The 23,078-nt window shown below is 39.0% G+C and overlaps 1 long non-coding RNA gene and 1 pseudogene across 1 annotated transcript; both read left to right on the top strand.

The window, feature by feature from the left end:
- Window positions 1–5,357: 5,357 nt before the first annotated feature.
- On the top strand, window positions 5,358–6,363 carry LOC134216453 (uncharacterized). Its single transcript, XR_009980683.1, has 5 exons — window positions 5,358–5,528; window positions 5,597–5,741; window positions 5,800–5,949; window positions 6,014–6,163; window positions 6,226–6,363. It is a non-coding gene; the product is annotated as an uncharacterized LOC134216453 (long non-coding RNA).
- Window positions 6,364–17,109: 10,746 nt separating this feature from the next.
- LOC134207503 (general transcription factor 3C polypeptide 3-like) lies at window positions 17,110–18,521 on the top strand (annotated as a pseudogene).
- Window positions 18,522–23,078: the final 4,557 nt, after the last annotated feature.

Genomic DNA, 23,078 nt, shown 5'->3' with positions numbered 1-23,078 from the left:
ATCGTTCTAGTATTATTTCTGAAATTCCTCCCAAATTTCCTACACGAATTTGTCCGGAAGTTTCAGGAATTTCTCCGAAAAATCCTCCAGGAATACCTTTGGAATTTCTTGTAGGAGCTACTCCGTAAGGTCGTCGTCGTCGAGAATTCTAGCGAAAGAACATCCAAGAATTCCTTCGGAAGATCCTCCTTTACTACTCCGGTAGTTCCTTCACGAATTCCTCCAGCAGTTCTTTCAGGAATTCCTCCGGAAGTTCTTCCAGAAATTCTTCCGAAAGTTCCCCCAGAATTTTCAAAAATTCCCGCTCAAGCTCCTCCAGTGATCCCTCCGGAAGTTTCCCCAGAAATTCCTTTGGAAGATTCTCCAGGAATTCGTCTGGAAGATTCTCCAAGAGTGTTGCCGTAAGATTCTCCGATAATGCCTCCAGAAGTATACTACGGAATTTCTCTGGTATTTCCTCCAGAGTTTCTTTCTCAAGAAGTTCCTCCAGGATTCATCCAGAATTACTTCCAAGAATTCCTCCGGAAGTTTCTCTAGAAATTCCTTCAGGAATTCCACCGGATATAATATCCACCGGAACATCGTTCAGAAATTTCTCCAGAAAATCCCTCCGGAATTCATCCCGAAGTTTCTATAGGAATTCCTTCTTAAGTCTCTCCAAGAATTCCTTCTGAAAATCCTCCAGCAATTCCTCCGGAAGTTCCTTCAGAAATTTCTCCATAAGTTTCTTCAGTAAATCCTCTGGGTGTTCCAACAGGAATTCTTCGGGAAATTTCGTCTGGATGTTTTTCAAGTATTTCACGGTAAATTTTGAAACCTTACAGGGTATTCTTTAACAATAAATTTGGAAGAATTCCACATGGAAATTCAGTTAAAAATCCGGTTGAATTTTAACCATACTCAGTATAAAACCCAAGGGAAACTCGTTATACACTATCTCGTGAAAATTTTATAGAATATTCTCTTGAATTCTATCAATTTGAATGTTTAAAAAAAATAAGCATTATTCCACATCTATAAAACAAGGACATGATTGAATTTACAAACCTATTGGATTTTGAAATTTCTCGCTAATAGTCATAATTTTTATATTGAAGACATTTGAAGACATATTTAAACGACTGTGAAGACATTTGAAAATATTCTCTGGCATCCCTGTATTGAAGCCAAAAACTTGGTGCTAAACTTGGTGCTAGCTGTCAAGCGTTGGCTTTAAGCACGGGACACAGTGACGCATGCGACAATATCGCTCGAGGGCAGATTTAATTCGAATAAAAAAAAACGGCATTTTTTTTTATTTTAGGCTCGATTTTAAGCTGTTGTTAAAAGAAAAAGGTGCGCTAAAATATGTTTTAAAACTTTATTGCTATTATGCCTATAGCTGATTCGTTCATTTCAGATACATATGTTTCGCTATAGCGCAAAAGTTATCAGCACTGTCTTTGTCACAATAACAAATATCAAATTAATTACAATAACAAATTTGTCAAGTCTGCCTGATCTCAACAGTTTGATAGATGTCTGAAATAATTTGACAAATATTTGGCATTGTGATAAAGAGTGGACCTTTAATTCCTAATGCATCTTTCTGTTTGAAAACCAATTTTGTGCAAGCAGAAAAAATAAGACTGCAAACCAATTAGCTGATTGATCAGCAGTGATTCATTTTTTCTAATTTTAGAATACTTTTCTCGTTGGAATCTGAAGCAAAATAATGTTTAAATTTTGTTTGAATAAATGAAAATTATCTTACTGCTCAGAAACATCGGGTAAAGTGCATTGATCCGAATTCCGTAGTTAAAATAACGCGTTCAATCGTCAAACATAAAAGAAATATTTGTACCTCGTGATTCAATCTGCAGAAAATAGAACAAAGCTGTGCAACAGTTTTTAGCTTTTCAATCTGAACTTAAACAAATCTAGGGCAGCTACTGGGAGATGCATGTCTTAGATTCAGACTTAAAATCAAATGCACCAATTTGAATCACTACTAAACTGATTTAATTCTTAGGTTACTTAGGATTCTTAAGATTAACTCATAATCGGCACATTTGCGACATGGGCAGTATAGTTAGGTTTCTTGTCATCCAAAAATTTTTTCCGGTGCATGATAGTTATTATTTTTAATCTCCAGATGTTTACGCTAAGTCCATTATGCTTCCAGAAACTATTATTCTAACATCACACAAATAGTCCAGAGTAAAGCAAAATTTTATCCACAATGCGACATCCACTTCCAGTTGGATCAGATCAAATGTAAAGGAAGAGCTGTCTCATATCTCATAGTGGCAGTTCGATAATTCGGCATCAACATTTCAAAAGGGCGAAACTGCTTTTGTAAACAAGAGCTTCTCACGTCGCTGATGGGTTAATCTGAGCCCACCCACGCGATCCAACACCACTGATGGAAGCAGCGAATCCTCTTCTTTCGTTACATGGCGATGGATTGCGCGGTTGGCCTCAAATTAGCCCACCAGCGACGTGAGAAGCTCTTGTTTACAAAAGCAGTTTCGCCCTTTTGAAATGTTGGTGCCGAATTATCAAATAACCCTGCTCGCAGAGCAAGATTACTTTTGATAGATTTATGTTTTAATGGTTTTGGAGGGTGCTCCAGCCTTTTTTAAGACTGGGTATTTATTAAATCTTTGAACTGGCACTTTCAATTTTTATTCGGTAAATGAGACGGATCTTAATGTGTGTTTTCATTCGGATTCTTATTATGCATCCCAAGATAAACATTCAGATCATGATCTACCCAATCAGCCTCCGTTGAATTGCGCTGGAGCGCGCCCATTTACTTTACACACGGCGGCTATTCAACTATGGCAGCCCCATTCGGCGGCTTATTAAATTAAACAGCACAGACTCACACCCTGTGTAAAAGCTTATGGGCGCGCTGCTGCGCAATCTTTGCTTGCGCGTTATCACCGCGAAGAGTTGAGCGTTTAAGAAGAGCGCGACAATATAAACTTATTTTACAGAGAACAGACGTGGATGCTCGAACAAAATTTCGTGGAAATCGTGTGTAAAGATTTGAATCGCGCCTCAGCGCCGCGAACACAGGCTGCCCGACATGAAAGCTCAATCTCACTAAGCGATGGTGTTGGAATACACAACATAAACAGTGTGGTGCTACCACCTAGGGGCAATTTGGAATTAACACTAGCGCTAAACAGTAAAACACGGCAAATTTGAACCATATTTATCAGCACACTAGCACTGCGCAACGGAGATATAACGACATAGTTCAAAATGACGAGTACAAACTTTTACACAACCACGCGATTGAAGATGACGTCTGTTCTCTGTACTTATTTCTCGGAGGACCTTAGCCGGCCCGGGGTCTCCAGTAGCCTTGCGAGCAAAGGCGTAGGATTGCCAATCCGGAGATGGCGAGTTCGATTCTCGGTCCGGTCTAGGATGTTTTCGGGTTGGAAACTTTCTCGACACCCTGGGCATAGTGTATCCATTGTACTTGCCACATAAGATACATACTCATGCATTGGCGGGCATAGAAAAGCTTTCAATTAATAACTGAGGAAGCAGGTTAAGTTCCAGTTGGAATGTAGAGCCATTGAAGAAGAAGAAGAAGAAGAAGAAGACCTAAACCAGTCCTGTACTGCCGCTAACCGCAAGTCGAGCACATCTGTATATGGGCCTCCATATGATGTGCTCGACTTGCGGTTAGTGGCAGTGTAAACATACTGTGAAAAATATTAAATCTCCGGTTCAGGCATCCCTAAATTGTCAAAATCGGATGATTGTTAACAGAGTTACAATATATTTATTTAATTTCTCTCAAAATTTGCTTATCCCAGTTAATTTGGTCATGTACAGCATTTTACGAGCGCTAATGGCCGCCTCAATTGAACTCAGTTTTAGGTAGAGTAGAGACAGTTTGAAGTTTGACTTGTGTGGTTTGACACAAAAACGACAAGTTTCCATCATCATGGACTAAACCGCGATGACGTCATGCGCCGATTTTCAGTAAAAAGAAAACATCCGCTGCGGGTAATGTTTACAAAATGTTTACAAAAAATGAACCTGAATACGATGAAAATGAACCTAAATACGATGAATCCTTAATTACCACAACTTATTGCCCTAGCTAGAAAAATGGATTAGGTTAGGGCTCTGTTTGGTAGATCTTACACCGCAACACACTACGTCAAAGTGATCTACCGTGTTACGGGAACGCTCGTGGTTAGGCGATTAAAAGTTGCAAGAAGAAGAAGAAGCCGAAGGATGATATTTGAAAAAAAATCACCGGGAGGCACACGGGAAATTTTTTAAAACTCTTCTTAAAAATTCTAGAAGTATACGAAAATTATTTGAAGCTCTTTTGGTGGAATGTCTAAAAGTAATTTGAAAACGGAAAGTAGTACGGGGTTGGACTTTTCTTATACTGTGTATCAAGTATGATATCACAAAATTAATTTTGAAATCGAAAAATTGCGTTTATTATGTAGTAGAAGGAAAGTACAGCTCCGTACTGCCAACCGTTTCTAATTAAATTGCTCCTAAAATTTTTGTGAAGAGTTTTAATAAACTTCCCGTATGCTTCCCCGTGCAATTTTTTTCAAATATAATCCTTCGACTTTTTCTTTTTCTTCATGCAACCTTTATTCGTCAATAATGATAAATTCATGAGGATTATGATGATCGCTGCGATGTCAAACGACTCAAGACAATCGTCAAATAGATTGCGTGCTTACCAGAACATGTTAAATGGTGGCGTCCTGAGAGTGGCGGCTATCGAAATTAATTTATTGGCTTTTTTCGGTGATAATTTTGGCTGATTTCGATGATAATTATATTGTGGCGGCTATTACCGCACGTAAAATGCTGGATAAATAACGAAAACAGAACAATATAACTTAAGTGAATGAAATTTAAATTTTCGCAATCGAAAATCATTTTGCGATCATTAAATACCCGCGCGAAATTTAATCAGTGCAATATGAACGGAGCTTTAAATTTCAAGAACAGCACTAGCGCCACACCAACAAACGGTGGCTTCAAGAACTAGTGCTTGTTTCACGGGGTTGGGTTTAAGCACTAAGCGGAGGTGAAGAAATCGGCCCTTACCCAGGAAACAATTTGTGAGATGTTAGGGTTTTGTTAGGGTGTTAGATATGTTGCTGATCGAAACATATCCATTTTTATGCTTTTATGTTGTTGAAAAATTATTCTTGTTTATTTTCAATTTTGACAGTTTGTTTCTTGATTAGTTTTTGTTGATTGACGCACGAAGTGCAAAACTAAAAGAAAGTTGACTCAATTTGGAAATTGGGAAAAGTGAACTCTGATCAAGTTTGCGGATCCCGTCAAGTAGTCCGGATGGGCTGCTGCTGACGGTCACGAAAATTTTAATTTAAAGACCGCCGTTTATAAGTTGCCCCCGGAATGCATAGGAGAAATAAGAACGGAAAAATGGCAAACTCCTTTGATGAGGGATGCTGACGATTTGCTGGATAATAGGTTCCAATAAGCTACCCGGATATACGGCTGTTGACGAATTCTATCGGGTGAGTTTTTGTTGTTATAAGTTCATGAAAATTTTAATTTACAACGAAATTGAATTTGCCTTACACAGAGGCCGTGCTGCTGGTGTCACCAAGTTGCCTCCGGAAAACATAACCCGATGCGGAAAGCGAAACGGTACCGACAATTTATGGAATGAATCCTGAATTTCAACAAAACGAGCGGATGGTCTGCTGCTGAACTGACGTTGTTTACTGGTGAGTTTTGCGTTGCTCTTTAAATTCATGAAAATTTTATATCATATACCATTCACAGCGATTGTGGGGATCCCGGTATTAGGCATCCGGAAGGCATGGGCTGCAGGAAAGAAAACTGTCCTTTGAGTAAGGAGATTGCCGACAATTTGCAAACGAATTCAATTTTCAAGATACCTTCCGGATGTACAGCAGTCGAGGATGTTTACCGGTGAGTTTTGTGTTTCTGTTTATGTTCATACAGATGTTAATAAACGTGAATTACCAATTATCAGATTTCGTATGGATGCCGATATGAAGCTGTCTGCGGAACGCATATACAGCTGAAAGTAAAAAGGCACCAGTCGAACAGAACTTCAACTTTGATGCCGTTAATGTTTGGCACCAGTCGAACAGAACTTCGACTTTGATGCCGGTAATGTTTTGTGAGTTTTGTGTTGATGTTCGTTAAGTTTATTCCAATTGATAAAGATTTTTCCATTCACAGACATTATGGCCAAGCTGACTCCGGAATCATCCGAAAGCATCGTAAATGTTAAAATTTGAGCCTTTCAAATAATGATTTTCTATTTTCGATTGTGGATCAATTTGATTTTGATGCATGATTTTTTCCAGCCGGATTTGATTGCGGGTTCATGTTGGGAAATTTCTTGACTTCCCTGACCTTAGTATTGTCGGGCCGCCACCAAACCGGACCGCGCGATTGAGCACTCGCGCTGCGACGCGAGTCGCGACAATTTGAAATATTTCATTAGTAGTGGATGTACTATCATGCGCACTAATCAGAAATGAGTTGCGACGTCTGATAACTGCAGATATTTCATTTTATTGAAAACAAATTTTCGATTTTCTACTACCGTGGACCCCCGATAATTTGAACGGTACCTCATTCAAATTAACGGGGTTCATTTTTAATTTGAACTTCTGGTTACTCTATTTGCATCAGAAAAACTGGTTTCTGGCCGCTCTCTTTGCTGGTTTGTTTTGATTCTGCGTTCCGTTTCACGATGCTTCATTTTTCTTCTCTCGATTCCACGTGCTAACTGACGTTTGAACCATTTTTAATTTGAACGATGTTCAAACCAACGGGGTTCAAATTAAAAAGTGTTCAGATTAAAAGATTCAGATTCAGATTAAAATCCTCCAGGAATTTCTCCGGAAGTTCCGCCAGGAATTCCTCCGGAAGTTCCTCCAGGAATTCCTTCAGAAGTTCCTTCAAATATTCCTCCAGGAATTGTCACGGAAGTTTCTCCAGCAATTGCTCTGGAAGTTCCTCTGAGAGTGTCTTAAAGAATTCATCCGGAAGTTCCACCAGGAATTCCTCCGGAAGTTCTTCCGGAAGTTCCTCCAGGAATTCCTCCAGGAATTCCTCCGGAAATTCCTCCAGGAGTTCCTCCAGAAGTTCCACCAGGAATTCCTCCGGAAGTTCTTCCGGAAGTTCCTCCAGGAATTCCTCCAGGAATTCCTTCAGAAGTTCCTTCAAATATTCCTCCAGGAATTGTCACGGAAGTTTCTCCAGCAATTGCTCTGGAAGTTCCTCTGAGAGTGTCTTAAAGAATTCATCCGGAAGTTCCTCCAGGAATTCCTCCGGAAGTTCCTCCAGGAATTCCTCCGGAAGTTCCTCCAGGAATTCCTCCGGAAGTTCCTCCAGGAATTCCTCCAGAAGTTCCTCCAGGAATTCCTCCGGAAGTTCCTCCAGGAATTCCTCCGGAAGTTCTTCCAGGAATTCCTCCGGAAGTTCCTCCAGGAATTCCTCCGGAAGTTCATCCAGGAATGCCTCCGAAAGTTCCTTCAGGAATGCCTCCGGAATTTCCTCCAGGAATGCCTCCGGAAGTTCCTCCAGGAATTCCTCCGGAAGTTTCTCCAGGAATTCCTCCGGAAGTTTCTCCAGGAATTCCTCCGGAAGTTCCTCCAGGAATTTCTCCGGAAGTTCCTCCAGGAATTCCTCCGGAAGTTCCGCCAGGAATTCCTCCGGAAGTTCCGCCAGGAATTCCTCCGGAAGTTCCTCCAGGAATTCCTCCGGAAGTTCCTCCAGGAATTCCTCCGGAAGTTCCTCCAGGAATTCCTCCGGAAGTTCCTTCAGGAATTCCTCCGGAAGTTCCTTCAGGAATTCTTCCGGAAGTTCCTTCAGGAATTCCTCCGGAAGTTCCTTCAGGAATTCCTCCGGAAGTTCCTCCAGGAATTCCTCCGGAAGCTCCTGCAGGAATTCCTCCGGAAGTTCCGCCAGGAATTTCTCCGGAAGTTCCGCCAGGAATTCCTCCGGAAGTTCCGCCAGGAATTCCTCCGGAAGTTCCTCCAGGAATTTGCAGAAGAACTCATGGAGGACTTTCCGCAGATACTTCCTGAGGAATTCCCAGAAGAATTTTCAGAGAAACTCTTGAACCAATTCCCAGAGAAACTCCGGAAGGAATTCATAGAGCAATACCTAAAGCAGTACCAAGAGAAACTTCCAGAAGAATTCCTGGTTTATTTTTTAGAGTAACTCCTGGAGGAGTATCCATAGAAACTGTTGGAGGAACTTACAGATGAACTTTCGAAAGATTTCTCAAAAGAATATCAGGGGGAGGAACTCCTGAAGTTATTCCCCATGGGAATTATAGAGGAATTCCCTGAATAACTTTTAGAGGAAAATGTAGAGGAACTTATGAAGGAATTTCCGGATAAACTTCTGAAGAAAGTCTCAGAGGAACATCTGGAAGAATTCCAGAGGCTTTCATCGAGGAACTTCTGGAAGAATTTCCAGGAGAACTCCTGGAGAATTTTCCAGAAATACTTCCTAAGGTATTCCTGTAAGAACTTCCAGAGTAACTCCTGAATGAACTCCTTTAGAAACTCCTGGTGGAATTTCGAGAAAAACTCCTGGAGGAATTTTCTGGGCAGCTTTGGGAGGAACTCATTCCCAATGGAACTCTTCCAGGATTCCCTAGAGGAACTCCTGTAGTAATTCTCAGAAGGACTCATGGAGGAATTTTCTGACCAATTTTGGAAAATTTTTTTTAGAAGAACTCATAAAGGGATTCCCAGAATAATTTCCAGAGGAACTCCTAGTGGAATTCCGAAATAACTTCTTGGCGGAATTACAAAAGCAACTCCTCAGAGGAACGCTTGGAGCGATTCCCAGAAAAACAGAAAAAAATCCAGAATTAATATCTCGATAAAAGTTGTGTGAAAGCTGCCGGATGAATTACCAATACACTTTGCAGGGGAATTATTGAAAAATATTGACGATGAATTTTGCAGAAATTTTCGAAGGGAATAATGTAGAATCTGTGCATGCATAATTTCTCAGATTCTAGGAGAAATTGCTAGTATTCTAAAATATAAGCACAGACAAACAGACATAACACATTGAACATTTACCCATCAAATTCATCGTCGTTCAAACACTAACGACATCTGTTGATTTCAGTTAGTTGGGCAAATCACGAACCAGATGGCGGTAGTGAGCAAACGTCAAACTCGAGCAAAAACGATACGCGCGCCACAAGTGATCGATTAGCCAACTAATGATTATTTTAATTGACCAGTAAATCAGTGAACGATGGAAATTTGACGAGTGTTATGTCTGTTTGTCTGTGATATAAGTTTCATTTTATTGCCTTAAAATCAGTTACATTTCATTTTTGCAATATATCCTTACTCCTGGCCATCAAGGCCACACAACGCAAAGACAATTCAGGACCGAAAAAACAGTGCGGCATCGGCATAAGTAGCGGATACATTCTGAAAATTTCCTGGTCTTCTAAACTTCGGACGATGAGGTACGTTCTGGACCGGAAGACCTTACTGAAAATCCAGAAATTCTCGTTCTGCAGTGCCACTTGGAGGATTCCACCCATCGCTGTTTTGCTTTATACCTTCACCGGATGTGTCAGAAGCAAACCGAAAAGTGCCACTTCGGAAAGGGCGACAAATGCAGCCTGGAATAATGGAATACGTTTTCAGTTAATGTTCTCGCGCGAAGAAAATACGGCTCCGGATCGACAACAGCAGCATCGGAGCAGGGAGCAAAACAACATGACAAATAAGTTTCAATTTACTTACCCAAATATGATTCGATGTAAATGTAGTCCAGATAATTAAATATTTAATGATTATTCTGCAGAAAATACACCTGCAGGGTACAGATTTTTTTTTTTTTTTTTTTTTCTTCTGGTATATGGCACAGACCTGTTTGGTCCATATTTGCCAAGTGTCAAATTGGATAAAGTTATGAAACATTTGAAATTACCGTTTCGCGATTAAAACTTTTTGATTGCTTTCTTAATGAATGGTGCGTATCTCGTCTGCAACAGTAGAATCGGATATTGAAGTAATTGCATTGAATCTCGTTCAAACATTGATCTTTGCTTCACTAATAAATCCTGCCAGTTGAATATAATCATTTAAGTTTTTATTCTTTAAGAGCTGTTTCAAATCAATTTTATTCACGAGAACGGGAAATTTAGCCCTTAAAGTTGTGAGTTTGACGCAGTCATAGAGAATATGGTGAAGATTATCTTGAGTATTACAGTATGTACAAAGGTCTGATCTAATTAGTTTCCATTTAGCTAATCTGTCTTTAGTCGCGGTATGAAATGTCCTTATTCTATTGATTATGATAGTATCTGTAGTAGACATGGGAATATTCTTAAACCAAGGTGTTAGTTCTATTGAGTTCATAATTTGGTAATGTTGTTTGCCTTTCTCCAATGATAAAGTGTTATATTCTTGATTCCATTCGGAAAAAAAGATCCGATTTGAATTTTAACAAGCAGTCGCCTAAAGTGAGCGCATAGTTTTCAGGAGTATGTCTATTGATGCCTAATTTAGCAGCTGTATCTGCTCTATCATTTCCTGTTAAATTAATGTGACCTGGAATCCATTGAATGACTATTTCATTAAAGTTGTTGTAATGTGTCAAAGTTAAAAGTTTATCTATTAAGTAATTGTCTGAGTTTGAATTTGTTAATTTAATTCAACTACTCTGTGAATCTGTTAAAATGACTATTTTGTTTGATCTATACTTATTGCATATTCTATTGCTTCTATGATAGCTACTAATTCTGCATTCATTATTGAGAAAGCTGAGTGAAGTTTAAAGCTATATGAAGTTTTGTTTTCCTCATCATAGAAACCAAAACCTACACCTTGACTTGTTTTAGAACCATCTGTGAAAATTTTAAAATGAGAAAGATAGTTATCTTGTATCAACTTTTGAACTAGAAACTTTTGCATTGAAATTGGGGTGTTAGTTTTGTTTAAATTGGAAATTGAAGTTTTTATTTTTATTTTATTATGTTCCATTGTGTCTGTTGTATGAATTGAGGAGTATTTACATTGGAGAATATGAAAATTGTTTATTGAAGCTATTTTTTCAATGTATGATGTAAATTTTGGTTCCTCATCTGAGGTTATTAGATCTAAAAGCTTGTTTGAAATCGGACTATTTTTATGATACAACGTTTTAAGAATTTCTTTGAAGGCCAAGTATTGTGCTCTGTACTTTAGTGGAAGTTCACCAGCTTCTGCATAAATGACATGGATGGGTGTTGATTGTAGGTATCTTAAACTGGTCCTGATTGATAGGTTTTGTACTTTTTCTATTCTATTAAAATCTGTTTTGCAAGCTGAAGCGTAAATGGAAATACCATAATCTAGAACTGATCTTACTATGGAATTGTTGATTTTTTGTAAAGTTGTAGGATGGCACCCTCCTTTCTTTCTACTCAACATTTTGAGAATATTGATTTTTCTTTTGGCTTTGTTTATGGTTTCAGTTATGTGTGTTTTGAAATTGAGTTTATGGTCGATCCAAATACCTAAATATTGATGAACATTTTTGATTTCTATAGGGTTGTTATTAATGTGTATAAATAAGTTATCCGGAGGGTTGTTAGCAAAGCAAATTGTACCTGATTTATTTGAATTTATTCTCATTCCTAGTAATTCAAATTCATTGTTTATTATGTTTAAAGATAAATTCATTTTATTACTAGCTATACAAAAATCGTCACCTTCTATTACTAACCCGAAGTCATCAGCAAATTGTATTAGGAAACCTTCTATGGCAACTGCATGAAGTTTAGAAGTATAAATATTGAACAAAATTGGAGACAAAGGACATCCCTGAGGAAGTCCTTTATTAGTCTGTCTTTCCAATATCGTTCCATCATTAAGAGTTAAGGTAATTTTTCTTTGTTTTAAGTACATATAAAGCCAGTTTATTATTTCAGGAGGAAAATTGTAATCTTTAAGTATATTTAGAAGTTTGGAAATATCTACATTATCGAAAGCTTTAGATAGGTCTAGAAATGTAACCATAACTATTTTTTTATTACTTTTTGCGCTATTTACAGAAGATATTAAATTATTTACACAATTTACAGAGGAAGTTTTTGTCTTAAAACCAAATGAAAATTCTGGAATAATTCTATTAGTATGAGTAAATTTCGTTAATTCTTTTTTTACTTTAAAATTTAATGCTTTAAGTAAAGTTGAAATAAGACAAATTGGCCTATATGAATTAGGGTCATTTTCTGGTTTACCGGGCTTTAGTATAGGTACACACTTTATTTTCAACCATTCCGTTGGAATTATTGAAGATGATAAGACATTGTTACAAATTTTCGCTATTTTTTGCAACAGTTCTGGAGTAAGATTTTGAGAATTAAAAAGAAATTTGATCTGGTCCTGGGGCAGAGCTATTTTTTTTAGAATGAATAAAATTTAAAATATCAGAAAAGTTTATTGAAAGTTTATTTACAGTTGGCTGAATAGAATATTGGATGTCGTTCGAGATGTTAGGAAAATTTGTATCCATAAAACATGATGATAAATTTACATCATTCAGTAAAATTACACTATTTGGTTTAGAGAAACCACCACTTAATAGTTTAACAGTTGACCAAAGCTGTTTAATATTTAAGTCTGGGGTTAATAAATCGGTCATTTGATGGAAACATTTTCTTTTTTCTTTTCTAATTTTAGATTTTAAAATGCATCTTGCTTTTTTAAAATCTAAAAAATTTTCAAGTGTTAGATTGTTACAATAAATAGCGAGTCATTTCTTGAGTCCACCATTTCTTTGGTTGAAATTTTGTGTTTGGTTTATATCTAGCCTCTGATATTTTTTGTTCAAAAATTTTAACAAGTTCATCAGGTGTATTAATGGTATTTGGATCAATCATATTCAAGTTATCTATTGCTTTCTTATTATTCGTAAGTTCTTTATGGTATGTATATTGTATGGTAGCATTTATAATTTGAAAATTTATTATTTTATGATCTCCACAGATTTCTTCGTTCAAGACTTTCCAACTGGTATTTGGAGCAATATTGGATGAAACAAAAGTTAAATCAATTGCAGATGGCGTTGTGTTAGGAGGCTTTAACATAGTTGGTGATCCATCATTGATTGAAACAAGATCTCTATTTTCTATCATCTCAGCAATAAGTTCTCCTCTTAAACAAATTCTATTTGTACTGTTCCAAGCACCATTCCAAATTGCATGTTGTGCATTAAAGTCCCCAGCTAATATTGTACTAATATTCAGTCTGTCTATAAAATCAAATAATAATTTCAATGGGGATTTTATTTGATTATTGTTTATTGGATAAGGCGGGATATAAATTGAGATAAGTAAATATGGAATGGGAGTATTAAGGGTTTTTATGGCAATTGCTTCTATTGGATGCAGATCTGGTAGTTTCAGGATTTGAAAGCTTATTTCGTTTTTGATTAAGAATCCTACTCCCCCGTAACCTTTGTCACGAGTTTTCTTAGGAAATTTGTAACCAGGAAATTTGAAATCTTCTGTTGGTTTCAACCATATTTCTGATAGGAAAGCTATATCTATTTTATGTAATTGAAGAAAGTTTATTAGTAAAGTCCGGTTTGCAGTGGGACGAATGCTATTTATATTGTTTTGGAGAATGTTTAAGTTTCTGAATTGGGCCATTTGTGTATTAACGTTCGGGAGGTTTTGAATTACGTAAAATTTCCGGATTGATGATATCATTCAGTTGCTGGCTGATAGTGATAAGTAAATTGTGATTATTAGTTTGATTGTTTTCTTCGTTTGACTTTGTAATATTTTTGAACTATTGATTCTTGGATTTCTTTTATTTTGGTTATGAGTTTGGTGACATTTAGTTGTTTAACTATTTCTACCTTTAAGTTTGTTGACAATTTGGTCTAGTTCTGATTTTGTTATGTAATCCGTAGGCATCATGTTGTTTCTATTTTCTGTGTAGGAATTTTTCTGGGAGTTATTAATTGGTTGGTTTTGGGTGTTTTGATTATGATTTGAACTAAATTTCAACATTTCCGGAGTTTGGGTATTAACAGATTGAATTTCAGGTTGGGTAAGGGATGGAAATTCGGAATTATCCTGAATTCTGTATTGTACTCGGGACTGAATCGGATAAAGTTTAGCAGCTTCTACAAAGGTTAGCTTATTGTACGCCATTGCTTTCCTGATATTGTCTTGTCGGTTTCTTTCTCTACAGCTGATGTCAAAAGCTTTGTGTCCTTCCTTACAATGCCAACAATTAACATTTAGGGATTTGCAATCTTGACCTTCATGACCCTCATTAGAGCAGTTGTAGCATCTTACTTTAGGTGACTTACATGCTTTGAAAGAATGACCATACCTAACACATTTAACACAACATTTCATTGGAAAAACGTAGCAATCAACATCATATGGTAGATCATAGATTCGCACCTGACGAGGAAGCTTCTCCCCCTCAGCGTAAATCTTGATAGCATATGTTGGTACCAAGTCCTTCTTTTGTAGTTTTTTGATTCTTTCCACTTTTGTTATTTTAATTCTTTCTGATTCAAGATTAGCTAGAATTTCTGATTCAGGGATGGATGGAGGCACATTTCTGATAACTCCGATGGTCTCCTTGAACATAGTAGGCACAAATATTTTGTATTTGAAGTCGTCGATCAAAACTTGGGAATTAATTAGCTGTTCTGCATGTCGGGGATTAGCAAAGGTAATTTTGAATCTGTTTTTTCCTGCTTTGACTAGTTCTTGGTAGGTTATCTTGATATTACGAAGGAGCCTGGCTATTTCCATTACGTGTATCGGTTCTGATGTTTCGTCTTAGGGTTCTATCATGAATGTTTAAAAAACTCGCTTCTTCTGCCAACCATCTCCGAAGAGACCATTGCCATTATTCCCATTTTTGGCTTTATCTTTATTCTTGTCTTTTTCCTTATTCTTTTCCTTGTTCCTTTTTTCAGTTTTGTTTGTTCCGTGTTCAATTTTGAGTTTTTTGGGAGCTTTGATCCCATCCGTGTTCAATTCTTCCATTTTTCTGCGCAAATTACTTTCAGTAGCCGACTCATAACCTGTCAATGATTCACTATCTTCTAGGGGACTAGCAAATCCCCCGTTCTCGTCATCACTATCTCTCATCCAACGAGGATCTTTCGATCGCTCGCGGAAACCAAAACAATGTAAAACTGCCCTTTATCAATCAAGCAAAAAGTATATGGAACAGATCAACAATCACTTCAAACTTCACAAATCACCGCATACAAACGAAAACACTACCCGCACTCTTGACCGCAGTCAAAAAGTGAAAAAGTGTGATTTTATCACCAATAAATTAAACGTCGCGATAACTTAACACTTGGGAATATTTTCCAACGTCCGTTCAGCACCAGATTTGGAGAGTGAAATGGTACAGATTTTTATTAATACTTTATTTACATCTGACTGTCATTCAAGGCAGTTATGTTTTATGTACTTTCACGGTACATAATAATTCTGCCTCGGATGACAGCTGAATGTAAATAAATCAGGATGAAAGCCCTTTCAAAACAACCCTCACAACTCCCTAACCGCTCACTGCAAAACATTGCTAACGTTATACTAAAGTGAGGCTAACAGGTTAGATAAAATGATGCAACTTACATAAACATATCTAACAAAAGTGTTGCAGATCTGTCTAATTTTAGTCTCATTTTACCCTAACGTTAGTGAGAAAATTAGAGTAACTTTCTAACAGGTTACACTCATGTTAGGGTCAAGTTAGAGTAACCTTGTTTGCTGGGTAAGCAGACCCCACACGACGGAAAAAGTTTGACAAACTCTTGATTATTGAAGAAAAAGATTGATGGTGTGAGGGCGAACCCAAAATATTGAAGTAAATATTGAGGGAAATCAGAAAAGTTTGATATTCTTTTCAATATTTCCCCTCATCTCCCCCCGCAGTTTGTCCACAGGAGTCGATGATGGTTGAGTGTGTGCGTGTTTTGTGCGTTATACCGCTATTTGATTCGTATTAGTTCAAGAAAAAATTGAGTTTTTCTTCAGCTACGGCCATGCCGGCTAATCAGTGAAAATATTGAAGAAAAGTTTGATGAAAAGTTTGACGAAAAAAGTATTGTCAATATATGCCTCGTGTAGGGTCTGCTTTAGACTAAATATTGTCGGCGTAGCACCAAGTTAGAATTCGGAAGTCGGGACTTCCGAACCGAACTTTCTTCCGAAGTTTTAATTGTCAAACTAATTGATGCGTTGTTTAGCGCATCTTTAGGCGAATCCAGCGCACTACTTCCGAAGTTGGGAAAGTTGCCTGTATCTGGAGAAAAATCCAACTTCGGTATAAAAAGCGGTATAAATTTATTCCGGATAGACAATATCTTTTCTGAGATTAAAATTACACGGTAAACAGATTATACTCTTTTAGCACTATAAAATACGCATAATCTTGGAAAAGTGGAACCAGGAACTAATAACCGGGACCCGACACTCGGAATTTTTCGGTGTTGCGCTTAATTCTAAATCGGTGTGTAGGAGTCCTAGGTATACAATTAGGTTCTGCAGCGTCAGTATCTAACCTCAAACTGATGACTGATTAGTAGTACTTCGCGTTGGACTCGGGGGCAGCCAACCAATCACGAACTCGATCCTTGTCGGAGTCAGTGGAAAGTACTACTGAACTGTCAAAAAAGTTCATTCGACGAGGACCGAATTCATTCGTGACGTCATGCTGCAGAACCTAATTGAAAAGACACTAAAGGCGCTGTCAGTTATCAGCTTTCCCCATATGTTTTCTCACCGTGCATTATTTACTGACAGCATTGATGTTTTTGTTTTCGCTTGTCATTCTCGTTTCTCATAATAATTGAGATTCTCACGTCTGAATGTGTGAGTGGCGATAAAAGGAAAACAAGCACTCCTAGATGGTGCTACTCAGCAAAGTTTGGGTAAAAATGAGTATATTTCCATATATTTTTTGACTCTTTCGCAACCATTGTGATGACTTGATCAATTTTGAGGTTATGAGCAGAAGGAAAACAAACATGTATTTACACATGCCGAATTGCACATCAGTGTGCGAGCGTTAAACGTCACTCATCTCTATATCATCTGCTGCCGATCAGTCCGAGGCGGAAAGTGTCGAGTTACAGCTGGACCCGCAGAAACTAGCCCAAATCGTCGAAGCCAATGAAATTCCCCTGCCGGGTGAACCGAGTACATCCAAAATATGGCTGTCCCCGAAGATCACGCAGGCCCACGGTCGCGTCGACGTCGTTGTAGGGATTGAGACGGAGGAGACGGCCCGAACACGACAGTCGTCAGCCCTCCCGGAGTTGGAAACGGACGATGAAAACCCACAGCGGAACGAAATGTTGATCAATAAATTTGTCGCCGGTGAGATCAGCTATGCGGAATATCAAGCCCGTATGCAGCAGGGCGGAGAAATGGACTTGGAAGAAGAAAAATGGGCGACACGGCGAAAGTTGACCAAGAAGTCTTCCTGATTCGAAAAGATTTTAAAGCTGATTGATGCGTTGAGGGGAAATTTGCAAGGTGAAGGTTGACGGCAAAACTCCGATGAAACGATACCGAAGGTTTTTGCCACCGGCTTTGCAAGGATCGATGGGACAAGCCATTTTTTGCTACTCCCGTGGACACGCCGAGGTGGCTAAAAAAGTTATGTTTGGAGATTGTGCGACAAACGCCGTTAGTGCCGTTCGTCACGTTAGCTTAAATATATGAAACGAAAGATCCGAAAAATTTCCTACAGTTTTCGCTAATCGCGGCCATTGCAACCTTCAACATCCAACAGTGGGTTCGCATTACGGAGATATCCGAGAATCTAGGTAATCTTAGCCGGGCGTTGATGTGCTACGCCCGGACCATCAAATAGGATCCGAAAAATTTTGATTTACGAATGAAACGTGTTCAGTTGTTGGAAAAGAAGGGTGAAGAGAAGCAAGCTTTCAAATGCTTTTTGCTATGCTGCCGTCCATTTCGAAGGAGCGAAGGGGAGAGTTTTGGGTGGAAACGGCCAAGAAGTTTCACGAAGAGCTATGGACGCCATGGATTGCGCTTATGGAACATTAGACGTTCTAATGGCGCACACCAACGTAGAGGTTCATGAGATGGTCAACGAGGTAGAAGAGAATGATTCCAATGCCAACAAAGCGATTTATTCTGTGATCATTCCGAATAACATGGTACTGGACTTCCGTACACAATTGACCGTGGTTCTGGTTCACATGAATTGCGAACATCTGTACGATATGATTGTGGAGAACATTTTATTAACATCAATGTGGAAGAGGCTGGGGATTGTTATCTGGATGTTGCGAAATCGATGATGAAAGATCTGCGCGTTGAAGCTTCTAATTCGGTTGATTTAAAGTAAACGTTTTTCGCTGGCAGCCATTTGCGTTATGCTGATTGTTTGCATGCGCTCGGGAACTATGACAGCACTATGACAGTAATCAAGGCTAGCTCCCACTCCCACACTAGAACGTCCGCCAACTTGTAGGCGGCAATGTACTTGGGCAGCCGGGTCAAAGTGAATAGGAACACTGTATGCCGCCACACTGCCGTAATCTGTAAAAGTGAAGTATGCGCCAAATTACAACATACATGATTTCTATTTTTCTTGTTAAAAAGCTCGTATTACTCGTTAACACTTTGTCAGATTATGGCAGCACAGCAGCAGAGTGCCAACCCGAGCAATACAATTGTCACAAACAAGTGTCCTTGACTTCTACTGGATAAGATAAGGTCATGTAGAAGTTGATGCAACCTATTCTGTCAGAATTGTGCTGCTAGGGAAATCGTTCGTTCTGCCATGTCGAATGAATGCGTCAGGTGATGTTCGAGGTTTTTCACGGTGAAAACTGTTTTTTTTAAAGCGATAGTTCCTGCTGTTCTGCAGGAAAAGCTGGGAAAATTAATTTACACAATGAAGTTGAAGAGCAGCCTGAGATGTGAAAGTGGATCAAATTGAGATAAAAAAAAATGATTCCACGTTCGATGAATAAGTCTGATTAAACACATCCGGACTTCAAGACACCGTATGGATTCCTGTTTACTTGTGGTATGTAAAATAGATTTGAAGAAAGGCAGTGCTGCAGTTGCGAACGTATACCTAACTAATCACCAAAAGCTGATTATAGCCGTTGCTGCTGGTTGAGATTGAAGGGTTCTCATAGTAGTATTCAGCGACGAAGACTGCCAGTCCCATAAATACAGCGCACTACAATCTGGTGTAGATGTAACTTTGCTGACCGCTCACAAATCAACTATTTTGACAGCCTTACCAACTGGGAGTGTTAATTCAGAGCGATTTCCCAGGTGGAGGAGAAATATGTTTCCGAGTTGAAGTACGTCGAAAGGACCATATTGGCCACACTAATAGAACATGACCTACTGATACGGCTCCGACCTGTCGTGTTTGGCATGGTGTCTCTTGTTCTGCGGCGTTCTGGGAGGAGAAGCGTCTGTTGAAACAGATACTTTACGGGTTGGAGGCTGTGGCACAACTGATACTTTTACGCTGAAGATGTCTTTTCTCGCTAGGGATGTCCGCTTTGCCGCCCTGGAAGGTGATGCCTTTTGAGCGATGGAAACTTTTCCGGCAGGTCGTGGAGACCAGGGACTGTATGTCTGCTCCAGCTGTGCGTAGAACGCTTCTTTCTCGTCGTCGGGTCTCCCTTCGTGTGTGCAGTGCACGTTGATGATGCTATACTGCCGTGAATCGCATATCTGTCCCATCTTTGCTGGGTTTCCTATTCATATGGGACAAATATGCGATTCACGGCAGTATAGTTGAAACGGCCTTTAATCCTCAGCTTGCATATCCTTGCGTTGATTGGCTGCCACACAATCACACGATGGCGCATCTTACCCAGCACTATGAAGTCGGTTCCCAGCTCGTTGGTGGTGCCACAGCTTTGGTAGAAGGTAGCCGCTCGATGCCCGCTTTTCCACACTTTCTGTCCTGTCCAGCAAATCTCCTGCAGCGCCTCAACGTCGAAGTTGCGGGGATGTAATTCATCGTAGATCATCCTGTCGCAACCTGCGAAACCTAGCGACTTGCAGTTCCATGTTCCAAGCTTCCAATCGTGATCCTTTATTCGTCGCCTAGGTCTTTGCCGATTATATCGAGTCGCTTTATCTCTTACATTGTTCGTAATTATTGGTTTTCCAGGCGGGTTATTGGGCCTGCGCAAACCTCCTGTCTCGTCGGAGGGCCGTCGTGTCATGGCTGTTTAGCGTCCCACAAAACACCAGGACTTGGGCTTGTGCGCTTTGAGCGGCACACGGTCACTTTGGTGGGGCCTACTTGCGGATACACGCAGCTTTTTATAGGAATTTAACAGGACCCACTGTCAAACCCAACTACATCCTAGGCAAGCCCCACATCTCGCAGATGGCCTGGGGAGGGATCGTCAAGCCCTTAGACATAGTCACTGCTGCCTGAATCCACCATTGAACCAACTTACAAATCAAGCAACCAACCACCCAATTATTCACCCATTCAAGCAAGCTACCAATCAACTAATCGGCCAATCAAGCAACCTACCAATCCACAAGCCTATCAACCAACCAATGAAGCAACAAACTAATCAAACAACATACCAATCAAGCAACTAACATTTAACCATGCTACCAATCAAACAATAAACCAATCAAGCAACCAACCAATCAATCAAGCAATCCAATCAACCTTTCAAGCAACCAACAAAAAAACCATTCAAGCAAGCTACCAATAAAGTAAAATGGGCAACCATCCTATTAAACAACCATCCTATCAAGCAACAATCAACCAAATCAATCAAACAACCAACCAACCATTCAACCATTCAAGCAAGCTACCAATCAACCAATAAATCAAGCAACCAATAAATAATAATAATAAAGATCTAAAAAAAAGCAACCAATTAACCAATCAAGCAACTAACCAACCAATAAACCAATTAGGCAACTAACCTATCAAGCAACTAACCAATCAAGCAAACAATCATTCAAGCCCACTTCCAATCAATCAAGCAACCAATTAAGCATCCAATTAATCAATAGAGCCACAAACCAATCAATCAACCAATCAAGAAATCAAACATTTAAGCAAGATACCAATAAACTAACCAACCAATAAACCAATTAGGGAACCAACCTATCAAGCAACTAACCAATCAAGTAATCAACCATTCAAGCAAGGAACCAGCCAATAATTCAACCATTCAAGTAAGCTACCAACCATCCAACCAATCTATCAAGTAACCAATTATCCAATCAAGCAACTAATCAACCAAACAACAAACGAATCAAGTAACCAACTAAAAAATCATTCTAACCCACTTCCAATCAATGAAGCAACCATTAACCAATTTACCAATCAAGCAACTAACCAATCATCCAACCAACCATTCAAGCAAGCTACCAATCAACTTATCAACCAAGCAAGTAATTAACCATTGAACCAACTAACAAATCAACTAATCAATCAATCAATCAACCAACCAACTAATCAATCAATAATTCCTGGTGGAACTACGCCTAAAAGGAGTATATTTCGTTTACTCATTTATGAGTATATAGCTCATACGTCAAAATAAGCATACTTTTTACTCCTCTTATACAAGTAAAAAATGCGTCATTTTTACTCCGAAAATAGAAGGATAATGTGTACTTTTTACCCCTACAGTATTTTGCATGGATTTGATTTCAAAAATTGGAATTTTCTCAAATTAGATCATTTTTATTAGAAAACAAAGGACAGTCATAAATTAAAATGCATATTTTATTTCCGAAAATACATAATTACTTCGTTGTTACTTAACCTTTGATCCGGCACCTAAACCTCTATCCTGCTTTCTTGGGATCCCACGGCTGCTTCCAGTATAGCAGTGGCATCTTGGTTTTTCTCCGTAGGGGTGGGCCGGTTATCCTCGCGGTTATCAGTTCTAGTGTACGATGTTTTTGAGCTTCTTCGGGTTGCGGTGCGGCGGCGTTCAAGCGTTACCTTAACGGTGGCCTTCGCTGGTTTCGGCTTGACTCTTGTATGCGCCCTGGATGCTCTTGACGGTTGGAACATCGGCTGAAATTATCCCTGGGACTTTAAATAAACCTGAGGACAACAATGATCATTTAATGATTTTAAGAAACGTTGGAAAAGTATTACATACCTGCCATACTGCCCGTATTATTTTATTTTTTTTAAGAACTATGACTGATTGCAACTATGGAGATGCGCGCGTGAAAATTTTCTTTACTTATCATAGGCTTCTTTTTTACGCATATTTCGATTTCATCCAAATACTAGGAAAAGCGTAAAAAGTACTCCCTGAAAGTACGCACAATTTGACGTATAGGCAATATTCTCAAAAGTGATTAAAAAGTACTCCTAAAATGAGTATTCCGATATTACAGATATATCCTTATTGTTCTGTCAGTCCGGTCAGAATCTGTCAAAAATCAAGGTAAACAAAATCGTCAGCTGATCACAGCTGTCTTATGCAAGATGAATACACAGCTAGGTGTTGCAGTCTGCCCAATTTATGGACGAGAAGAGGGCGGGGGTGAAAAATTCATTTTCGGTGCAAAACATAAACAAACCGGCTGGCTCTCCCATACTAAAATCCAAGATGGCTGAATCGTGAATTTGGCAGATTGGAACACCTAGTGGTGTATTCATCTTGGTCTTATGGATTGCCTTATTGCTTAGAAACCAGGGGGAGAAGGCGGAGCACACCCTACCCCAACATGGGCGACATCTGGATTTGGTTCTAAACTGTAAACAACAGTGTTAATTCTCTACCACCTTTTTGCTATGGCGAGGCAATTTTTATGCACACTTTTGTTTTCAATATTTTATCAAAATTAAACACACAATCATGCAGCAATATAACGATGTGGTATGCTTGAGATACCTGCTTGATTATAGGGACTCGAAAAAGATTTTTTTTGCAGTAATTAACCGAATATAAAAATGTTCGCATTAACGATTGCGCCCTAACACCGGTTCTAAGCTTCGATGCAGAGTACACGAACACGAGCTTTGTTCGCCAGTGACAGGCGTATGAGGCCCTTG

This window comes from Armigeres subalbatus, chromosome 1, assembly GCF_024139115.2.
Source record: "Armigeres subalbatus isolate Guangzhou_Male chromosome 1, GZ_Asu_2, whole genome shotgun sequence".
Classification (NCBI taxonomy): domain Eukaryota; kingdom Metazoa; phylum Arthropoda; class Insecta; order Diptera; family Culicidae; genus Armigeres; species Armigeres subalbatus.
The sequence above is the reverse complement of the archived record's forward strand: the minus strand, read 5'-3'. Positions and strand labels throughout refer to the sequence as shown.